This window comes from Lepus europaeus, chromosome 6 (genome assembly GCF_033115175.1).
Source record: "Lepus europaeus isolate LE1 chromosome 6, mLepTim1.pri, whole genome shotgun sequence".
In the NCBI taxonomy this organism is placed as follows: domain Eukaryota; kingdom Metazoa; phylum Chordata; class Mammalia; order Lagomorpha; family Leporidae; genus Lepus; species Lepus europaeus.
The window spans coordinates 122,993,406-123,003,761 of NC_084832.1; positions in this window are offsets into that span (position 1 = coordinate 122,993,406).

Sequence of the window (10,356 nt, forward strand, 5' to 3'; positions counted from 1 at the left end):
GGCCCAAGTGCTTGGGCCCTGCACCCCATGGGAGACCAGGATAAGCACCTGGCTCCTGCCTTTGGATCAGCGCGGTGCGCCGGCCGCAGCGTGCCAACCGCGGCGGCCATTGGAGGGTGAACCAACGGCAAAAGGAAGACCTTTCTCTCTGTCTCTCTCTACTGTCCACTCTGCCTGTAAAAACAAAAAAAAGAACAGAGGAGTCTATCCTGGGAACTTCCTTGTGGGGCTCCAGGTCCAGGCAGCAGGTGGTCTGGGCAGAGCTGCAGCAAGGTTTACCCTGCACAGAACAGTGCAAGACGCAAGGTTTTAGATATTTACCAATCAATGGGGACAGAGGATTTCTATGGACTTTTTGAAAACTCCGCATATACATGGATTGCAAGGTGTTTTCCACCAAAATAAGCCTCTCCTCTAATTTCATTTTCCAGGAAGTTTTCTCAGCACCCTCATGTTTCCAAGTACTTTGGGGATATCTGTGGATGAAATGCCCGGCTGGGGTCTTTCCTAAGAGGTCGATGCTGTTGTTGGAGAGCGGGGCCTGACTCTTGTCATCAGCACCATGCCTACCGCCTGACCCAGGTGCATTTTCACCCACTGCGTGAATTAACCCCCATTCCCACCTGCTGGGAGAACAGTCATTTCTCTAATTTTTCCTAGGTTTCTGCACAGGGGATTTGTTTAAATGAAAGCAATGTGTAGTAACTAAGAGTTAAAGATGAGGAGGAAAGAGAAAGCAGGTCATTGGGAGGAAAAATAGTCTTAGAAGGCTGGGTCACAAGACTTGATGGGTAGATGAGAGCTGCTTTAGCTTAGAGCAGGGGATCAGCAAATGACCACATCAGGCCAATGCCTATCTCTGTAAAGTCCATGAACCAAAAGTAGTTTTGTACCTTTAAATATTTTATTTATTTAATTTCGTTTTACTTGAGAGAGAGAGAGAGAGATCTTGCATTTTGCAGGTTGCTTCCCAAGATGCCTGCAATAGCCAGGGATGGGTCAGACTGAAGCCAGGTTCAACCTGGTTCTCCAGTGTGGTGGCAGGGACCCAGGGACGGAGTCACCACCAGCTGCCTCCCAGGATGCACAGGGGCAGGAAGCTGAGACCAGAAGTGCAGTGGGACCTCAGCCAGCATCCTGACATGGGGTGTGAGCGCCCAAGCATTGACCGTAGCACCGCATCAAATGCCCACCCTTAGTTTTCACGGTTTTTTTTAATGGCCAAAAAATAATGATCAAAGAAGACTGATATTTTGTGACAAGTAAAAATGATAAGAAATGGAAAAGTCAGTCTCCATGTGTTGGGTTTTATCAGTGCCCAGCTGTTCCACTTGCTGAAGTGTAAGCTGTGCCCACTTTCACACAGTTTAACAGACGCATTGAGTTGTGACACAGATGGTGGAGTGTACAGAGCCCATGGTGCTTGCTGTCAGGCCTTTCCCAGCTACCAGGTTCAGAGGCTACAGGGTTCTGAGTGGTTTGTTTTTTTTTTTTGTTTTGTTTTTTTTTTTTTTTTTTACAGGCAGAGTGGATAGTGAGAGAGAGACAGAGAGAAAGGTCTTCCTTTTTGCCGTTGGTTCACCCTCCAATGGCCGCTGAGGCCGGCGCATCGTGCTGATCCAAAGGCAGGAGCCAGGTGCTTCTCCTGGTCTCCCATGCGGGTGCAGGGTCCAAACACTTGGGCCATCCTCCACTGCCTTCCCTGGCCACAGCAGAGAGCTGGCCTGGAAGAGGGGCAACCGGGACAGAATCCAGCACCCCGACCGGGACTAGAACCCGGTGTGCCGGCGCCGCAAGGTGGAGGATTAGCCTGTTAAGCCATGGCGCTGGCCTCTGAGTGTTCTTAAAGGTTTATTTATTTATCTATTTATTTGAAAGAGTTACACAGAGAGAGGAGAGGCAGAGAGACAGAGAGGTCTTCCATCTGCTGCTTCACTCTCCAGTTGGCCGCAACGGCCAGAGCTGCACCGATCCAAAGCCAGGAGCCAAGAACTTCCTCTGGGTCTCCCACACAGGTGTAGGGGCCCAAGGCCTTGGCCCATCTTCTACTGCCTTCCCAGGCCACAGCAGAGAGCTGGATCGGAAGAGGAGCAGCCAGGAATTGAACCGACACCCGTATGGGATGCTGGCACTGCAGGCAGCGGCTTCACCTGCTACACCACAGCACTGGCCCCACATACATTTTTCATAAGACACACTTTTCATGAACTTTTAGAATACTGCTTGTGTGTATGGATTTCAATACTTTTCTGAACCAAAATAAACTTGCCTTTAAACCCCATTTTCCAGGAACATTTTGAAGCATCTTCATATTAATGAAATATGAAAAACACTGGGCAATTGGCTGTGGTTTTCTGCGTAAAATGTAGGTGCTCATCGAAGCTCCTGTGATGACTGTAATATCCCAGCTTTGCCTGTGACTTGGACAGAGGCCACAGGGATGAGTCAGTTCATTCCATAAAGCTTGAATCTATTTTGCTGAAAGACAACAACTGAGCCACATTTATATCATCCTTTAATAACCCAACAGTGAAAAAAACTATAGATCTGGCCCCTTTTCCGAGAACAAAGTTCACATAAACTACAATTTCCTTTTATATTTATCTGAAGCAAGAGTCGTCTTCTTTTTTTCTTGCTTTTTTTCTTCCTTGATCTCTAGAGGTGAACACTGAGTTCTGGAAAGGTTTAGAGCTTAAGCCGAGCACAGCCACACCTGCTTTCACACCTAGGGCTTGACGTTTAAGGCAAGTCTTGCATTTCAGCATCTGCAGAGTGAGGATGATGGCTTTGGCGTCACGTTCCTGGGGCTGTGTTGGCATCAGGGGAGAGGTAGTAGCAGAGGGTGAATTCCTTTACCAGTGTGTGCAGAGCTGGCTGCCTGGCGGACCACGGGCAGCTGGACTCTGCACCTTGAGTGCCGTGGCATGACCAGGAAGTGGCTCCAGACTCACAGGTGCATCCTGGTCCTCCTTTATCCCCTGCCTAGCAGGTATGGCTGTGGACCACTGACGGAGCTCCTCCAGGGAGGCCCCTAGAGAGTGGCTGATTCCTGCCTTTTGCCTGACTGTGGCCTAAGGACCCCAAAGTATGATAATCTCGCTGTGGAACCATGTGGTACATTCATCGACATAATTCTTCCTTAGTGTCAGGTGTTTCGTCCTTACATTCTCTGATTGGGTATGTTGCCTGTTGGGTGACAGCCCTTGAACCTTCTGTCTTGCCTAGGTGAACCTAAATTATCTAAGATCCCAGACATGCAGGCTTTGATCCTCCTTCCCCCTCTTCCCATCTGTCATTGCTGGGAAGCCATGGGTGTCTCATTGTCCTGCGGCCCCAGCTTGCCCAGGGCTACACTGTTTGGATGTGTAGATTGGAGGATAGGGAGTTAACACCACCAAGTGGCCTTCCTACAGAATTTCACCCTCCAAACTGCGCTGTGTCAGTAATAAAAGTAGCATTAGAGGCTTTTCTATTTGCCTTATTCCTTGGAATTGTTTCTGAGTTGGAAACCAGGTGGGAAGAGAGACACTGTTTGCAGGTCCCTCTCAAAGACTTGATGAAGAGTCCTTTTCTGGAACAGTCACACAGGAAGAGGAATGAAATGAATATCGAGGCCTGGAGTCATAAGTCCCAGCAAAACATGACTTTTACACACAGGAAGAGGAATAAAATGAAATGAATATTGGGCACAATTGCTAACTGACCTACTTTGGTTACATAACTGATCTATCTTGATTTGGACTTTTTGGACAGGGCTCAGCAAATGCCCTTAGTGAGAGCTGGACTGGAGTAGCTACTTCTAACCCCCCACTGCCAGATTGTAATGAACGAGTTTCTGACAAAATTAGGCCACCTTGCACCGACATTTATTGGGTGTGCACTTGTTCACAACCAGACACACACCAGTTCCTGCGGCCTGTCCTGGGTCAGTCCCTGACCTGTTAGTGCGGTTCCTTCGTGAGAGGGCTCATTCCGCAGGCAGAGGGTCAGCATCCTGGAGGCAGGCTGTGGTTCACTGCGTTGCTATCCTCAGACAACAGAATCTGCTGGATCTGTGGCTGGGAACAGGAGGCTGAGCCTCGTCGTTTGGTGCCGTCGCTTGGGGAGCAGGCCCAGAGCATCCTAGATCTTTCTACTCTGTTCTGCAAGGGTGGTATAGATACTTCACCCAGTTCCCTGTCTGGACCACCACCAATTTTTACCACCGAGAGCTCATTTCTAATCTAATAATGCTAATGGACAAGGTCTCCAGGGAGGTGATTTGGCCTAGTGGTTAACACCCATGTTGGGATCTCCACATTCCATACTGGGGGGCTTGGGTTCCAGCCCTGGCTGTACTCTTGATTAGCTCCCTGCTAATGAGTACCCTGGGAGGCAGCAGATGATGGCTTCAAGAAGATGGGTTCCTGCCACCCACAGGGGAGACCTGGATTGAACGCCTGGCCCCAGGCATTTGGGAGGTAAACCAGTGGATGGGAGCTCTCTGACTGCCTGAGTTTCTCTGTCTCTCAAATACGAAAATATTTAAAGACAAAACCAAAGTCTTTAAAACAAAGCAAAGTTCTTACAGGCCAAGGCTGCCAGCCAGTCTTCTGCAGGGCTGCGGGAGTTTCTTAGAGGTTGCTGAGTCATCTACATGCCGCGTGCGTCACGCATGTGCTGGGCCACAGCCTCTGCAGTGGCAGGTGGTGTGCTCACTGCCTTTGCACACTCAGTCATACAGGCTTACACCCTCTTACTGCCATATGTGGAGCAGAGACACACTGATACGTTTCCCATTTTCACACTCATTTGCACTCCTATGAAGATAAGGTAGAAAACAACTCAGTGTTTTCCATGTGTTGCTTGATCGCCATTTTATTATTCTTTTTGCCTTCCCTTTCAAAGCTGGAACATATTTTTTATTATATGCTGTTAGTGGAATGATTCAGGGTTTATCCAATGCCTCCTTCCCATTCCCCCTCAATTGTAAGTTCTCCTCAGGCCAAATAGTAGCCGTAGTTTAATTTCGCACAGTAGGCTTGGTTTGAGGTCATTACCACGACTACTCTTCATGGAGTCTGTTTCTCTTTCTCTCTTAATCATTCTCTCTCTCTCTCTCTCAATCACTCCCCCCCCTCCCCGTCTCAAAGTCATCATATTTTGCACAGGCTTCGAAGATGGTAATCTCTATTCCCCCAGATGAATGAATCCATAGGAACCCAAGTCATGCCCTGGTGAGCTCAGTGGAGACACAGGGGAGTGAATCCCTGCAGGCTCAGGTGTATCCCACAAGTTGTGGTTTGCATCTACAGCATTCGTCTGTGGAATCCATCCGAGAGAGCCAACTAAGATACGGACCCAGGATTGTGAAGGAAACAGCAGTAGGCATGGTTTGATGGTCTTGGGGCTCAGGGAATGGTATTTTCCAGTATGGAATGTTTTTGGCATACTGAGTAATTTTACATAAAGATAAGTAAAAAGTCTTAAAAGTATTATTGATTAAAATTTTAGTGCCGGCGCCGTGGCTCTCTAGGCTAATCCTCCGCCTAGCGGCGCCGACACACCGGGTTCTAGTCCCGGTCAGGGCACCAGATTCTGTCCCAGTTGCCCCTCTTCCAGGCCAGCTCTCTGCTGTGGCCAGGGAGTGCAGTGGAGGATGGCCCCAAGTGCTTGGGCCCTGCACCCCATGGGAGAACAGGATAAGCACCTGGCTCCTGCCATCGGATCAGCGCGGTGCGCCGGCCGCAGCGCACCGGCCGCGGTGGCCATTGGAGGGTAAACCAACAGTAAAGGAAGACCTTTCTCTCTGTCTCTCTCTCTCTCTCACTGTCCACTCTGCCTGTCAAAAATAATAAAATAAAAATAAAAATAAATAAAATTTTATTTAGGGGCCGACTCCATGGCGCAGTAGGTTAATCTTCCTCCTGTGGCGCCAGCATCCCATATGGGCACTGGTTCTAGTCCTAGCTGCCCCTCTTCCCATCCAGCTCTCTGCTATGGCCCGGGAGGGCAGTGGAGGATGGCCCAAGTGCTTGGGCCCTGCATCCACATGGAGAATGGGAAGAAGTACTCGGCTCCTGGCTTTGGATCGGGGCAGCTCCGGCTGTTGCGGCCATTTGGGGAGTGAACCAACAGAAGGAAGACGTTTCTCTCTGTTTCTTCCTCTCACTGCCTGTAACTCTACCTCTCAAATAAATAAATAAAATCTTTAAAAAATTTATTTTATTTGAAAGGCAGAGATAGAGAGACAGATAACTCCCATCTGCTGGTTTAGTCTTGATTTGCCTACTGTAGTGGGGGCTGGGCGGGGGTAGGGTGAATGGGGAAGAACATCTTGATGTTGCTCTTGTCCCGAGGAGTTTCTTTTCCAGGAACCCCAGGCCCACAGCATAAAGTAACCACCACCTGTGTGCAACCCCCAGGCTGAAGGAAGCCCACGGTGCCGTCACCAAAATTCCCTAAAGATCAGGGTATGGCTGATGGTTCAAAGGGAGGCCATGAGCATCGCTGACCAACCAGGAACCTGGGCACGCACTGAACATGCAGCTCTCAACACAAACTTTAATCTGACAATCCGTCAGGGAGCCCAGGAATTAAACAACAGCTACCTGGTTCCTAGTTCTGTGCTGTGTGATAAACACCTTCTTCCACAACCCTGGTGTCAGCGATTGGCTTGCTGTGCATTGAGTGAGCGGACCCGGTTTCGGTTTTGGGGGTTCTGTAGCAACTCCAGCCAGTTTTGGGTGTGTTTTTGTGTTCTGTATCACCACTTCCAGGTGGGCAGCATTTGCTGCACTTGTCCTCTGCGCTCTTCACTTGTACCAATTGCTTCAGCAGTGATGTTTGGAGACGTGAAGAAGCAATCACCAGTAGTGTTTCCTTCATGGGGCTCATTCTGAGTGCCTTGAACCTTAAAATTCACTCCTAATTTGTGGAAGTGCAGGTTGGGAACTGTTTGGAGATAATCCAGATTCCTGGTCCTTTTTATTCAGGTCTCTGATGAGCTCCTGGTCAAACTGAGGGCAAAGCCTGAATAAGTGTGCAATCAGGTAAGAAAAACCTCCTGAGTCTCCTATACAATGGGAAATGGCTAATTTAGTTGTCAGGCCAGTTCTGTTCCAGGCTGCCCCCTCTCAGGATGTGGCCACTGACCAAGAGGAACTATTCCTATCATACTATTTGTGAGTCTTGAGTTCTTTTTTTTTTTTTTTTGACAGGCAGAGTGGACAGTGAGAGAGAGAGACAGAGAGAAAGGTCTTCCTTTTTGCCATTGGTTCACCCTCCAATGGCCGCTGCGGCCAGCGCATCGTGCTGACCCAAAGCCAGGAGCCAGGTGCTTCTCCTGGTCTCCCATGCAGGTGCAGGGCCCAAGCACTTGGGCTATCCTCCACTGCCTTCCCGGGCCATAGCAGAGAGCTGGCCTGGAAGAGGGGCAACCAGAATAGAATCCGGCGCCCCAACCGGGACTAGAACCCGGTGTGCCGGCGCCGCAAGGTGGAGGATTAGCCTGTTGAGCCACGGCACCAGCCAAGTCTTGAGTTCTTATAGGTCCACTCATTTTGGGAGCTTGGGTTGTTACCTTCAAAGTCTGTGCAGCTGTTGTTTCAACCCGCAGCCCCTCTCTTTGGGCTGTGATCAGTGGATGACAGCAGGAGCAGCCTTGTGGGACCAGGTTAATAGGCCTTGACACAAGCAGGCTGGCCAGGGCCTACCTGAATGACGTCATCAAGTTGTCGTAGGCATCGAATGAGCCTGGGACACAGTAATTGCCCAGCAGATGTTATCTGTGATTACCGCGGACCACACACACCCTACTAAGTGTGGTTCCAGCATTGCCCTTTTTGTGAAACCACCCTGGCACCTCTCACTAGCACAGATATCAAAAGTCATCATAGGAGGCTGGTGTTGTGGCACAGTGGGTTAAGCTGCCGCTTTGTGACACCGCACATCTCACATGGGAGTGCTGGTTTGAGTCCCGGCTGCTCTGCTTTCAATCCAGTGTCTTGCTAATGTATAACCTGGGATGCAGCAGGAGACGGCCCAAATATTTGGGTCCCTGCCACTCCAGATGGAGTTCCTGGTTCCTGGCTTTGGTCCCACCAGCTCTGGCTGTTGAAGGTATTTGGGGAATGAACCAGTGGATGGAAGATCTGCCTGTCACTGTCTGTCTGTCTGTGTCTCTCTGTCACTCTGCCTTTAAAATAGATACACAAATAAATCTTTTTAAAAAAATCACTGGAGTTGCTCAAAACTTTCCACCTAGCAAAGATCTCACATCTTGGTCATCTCAGTTGATTTTTATAACTAAACTGTGGAGTAATACATGTATTATTTTTCTTTTAAATTTTATTCCTTTATTTTTACTTCATTTGAAAGATAGAGAAAGAGGGACAGATACAGATGGAGAGATCCTTCCATCCACTGGTTCACTCTCCAAGTGCTTGCAATTGCCAGGACTGGGCCAGGCTGAAGCCAGGAGCCAGGTCCTCACATATGTGGTACCTGCTACCTCCCAGTGTGAGCATTGGCAGGAAGCTAGAATTGGAACTGGAGCCAGGACTCAAACCCGAACACTCTGATATGGGATGTGGGTCCCCAAGAGGTAGCTTTACTGTGCCAAATGTCTATATATTGTTATTAAACAGATACCATTATTACTATTATCTAACATATAACAAAACTGAAGCCCAGTGGATTTGCGACTTGATCAAGGCCACTCGAGACGTGAATTCAAGTCTCGTGACCTCCTGTTTACTCAGCATTTCGGTAGACAACATGACTTGTAGTTCTTGGTCATTCATTGAGGAAGTGGCAGAGGAGAGAAGTTCTAACACAAGTTGATGAACACCATTTACTAGCCCTAAGGCCTTGAGCTGGGTGCATAACCCCCCTAAGCCTTTATTTTCTCATCTGTAAAATAGGAATATTGTCTTAATACCCTCAATCTCCCTATTGTAAGGGTTAAATTAAATGATGTATTTAGAAATCTTAGAATAGGGCCTAGTACACATGGAAAGCCAAGACACTCTGGAAAAAAAAAAAAAAAGAAGACGACCTAAATGAAAGATCTCTGCGAGTGAGATCCCAGTGGAAAGAACGGGGCCATCAAAGAAGGAAGTACCTTTCTCTGAAGGGAGTTCCACTTTGACTATGACCCTGTCGGAATAAGATTGAAGTCGGTGAACCCTAAAGGCTAGAGCCTAGGGAGATTACTGACACCATAAATAAGAGTGTCAGATTGTTAAATCAACAACAGGAGTCACTGTGTACTTACTTCTCTTGTGGGATCTGTCCTTAATGTGTTGTCCAATGTGAAGTAATGCTATAACTAGTACTGAAACAGTATTTTTACACTTTGTGTTTCTGTGTGGGTGCAAACTGATGAAATCTTTACTTAGTATATACTGAATTGATCTTCTGTATATAAAGATAATTGAAAATGAAAAAAAAAACTTGGTGTTAAAATGGAAATTGCATAGAAAATTAATCAATTTTTAAAAAAATATCATGTAGGATCCCTGTCCTTAATGTGCTGTACATTGTGATTTAATGCTATAGCTAGTACTCCAACAGTATTTTTCACTTTGTGTTGCTATGTGAGGGCAAACTGTTGAAATCTTTACTTAATATATACTAAACTGATCTTTTGTATATAAAGAGAATTGAAAATGAATCTTGATGTGAATGGAAGGGGAGAGCGAGTGGGAAAGGGGAGGGTTGCGGGTGGGAGGGAAGTTATGGAAGTTATGGGGGGGAAGCCATTGTAATCCATAAGCTGTACTTTGGAAATTTATATTCATTAAATAAAAGTTAAAAAAAAAAAAAGAATAGGGCCTAGTACAGAGTAGCATCCAAGTTTTTTGTTTTTTGTTTTTTTTGTTTTTTTTTTTTTTGATTGTGAGAAATAAGGAAATCCAGGCCTTTATTTTGTAATACAGAGGCCATCCTATGGCTGTAACCCCATTTGCTACTCCACAACTTTTGAATGTTTATCACTCTAGGAGCAAAGTCATTATTTTTTAAATGTTGAGGACGGGTGTTTGGCACAGCCGTTAAGATACTGCGTGGAAAGCCTGCATTCCATATCAGAGAACCTGGGTTCAGGTTCCAGCTCTGCCCCTGATTACAGCTTCTTAACTAATGCAGGCCCTGGCAGGCAGCCTGTGCTTGGCTCAAGTACTTGGGTCCTTGCCCTCCACAATGGAGACCCAGCTTGAGTTCCAGGTTCCTGGCGTTGGCCTGGCCCAGCACCAGCTTTTGCAGGCATTTGGGATTTGGGGAGTGCACCAGTGGATGGAAGCTCTCTGGGTCTCTCTGTCTCTGTCTCTGCTCCAATGTTTGGGTAAAGGACAAAGGAATAAAGCTTTGAATACC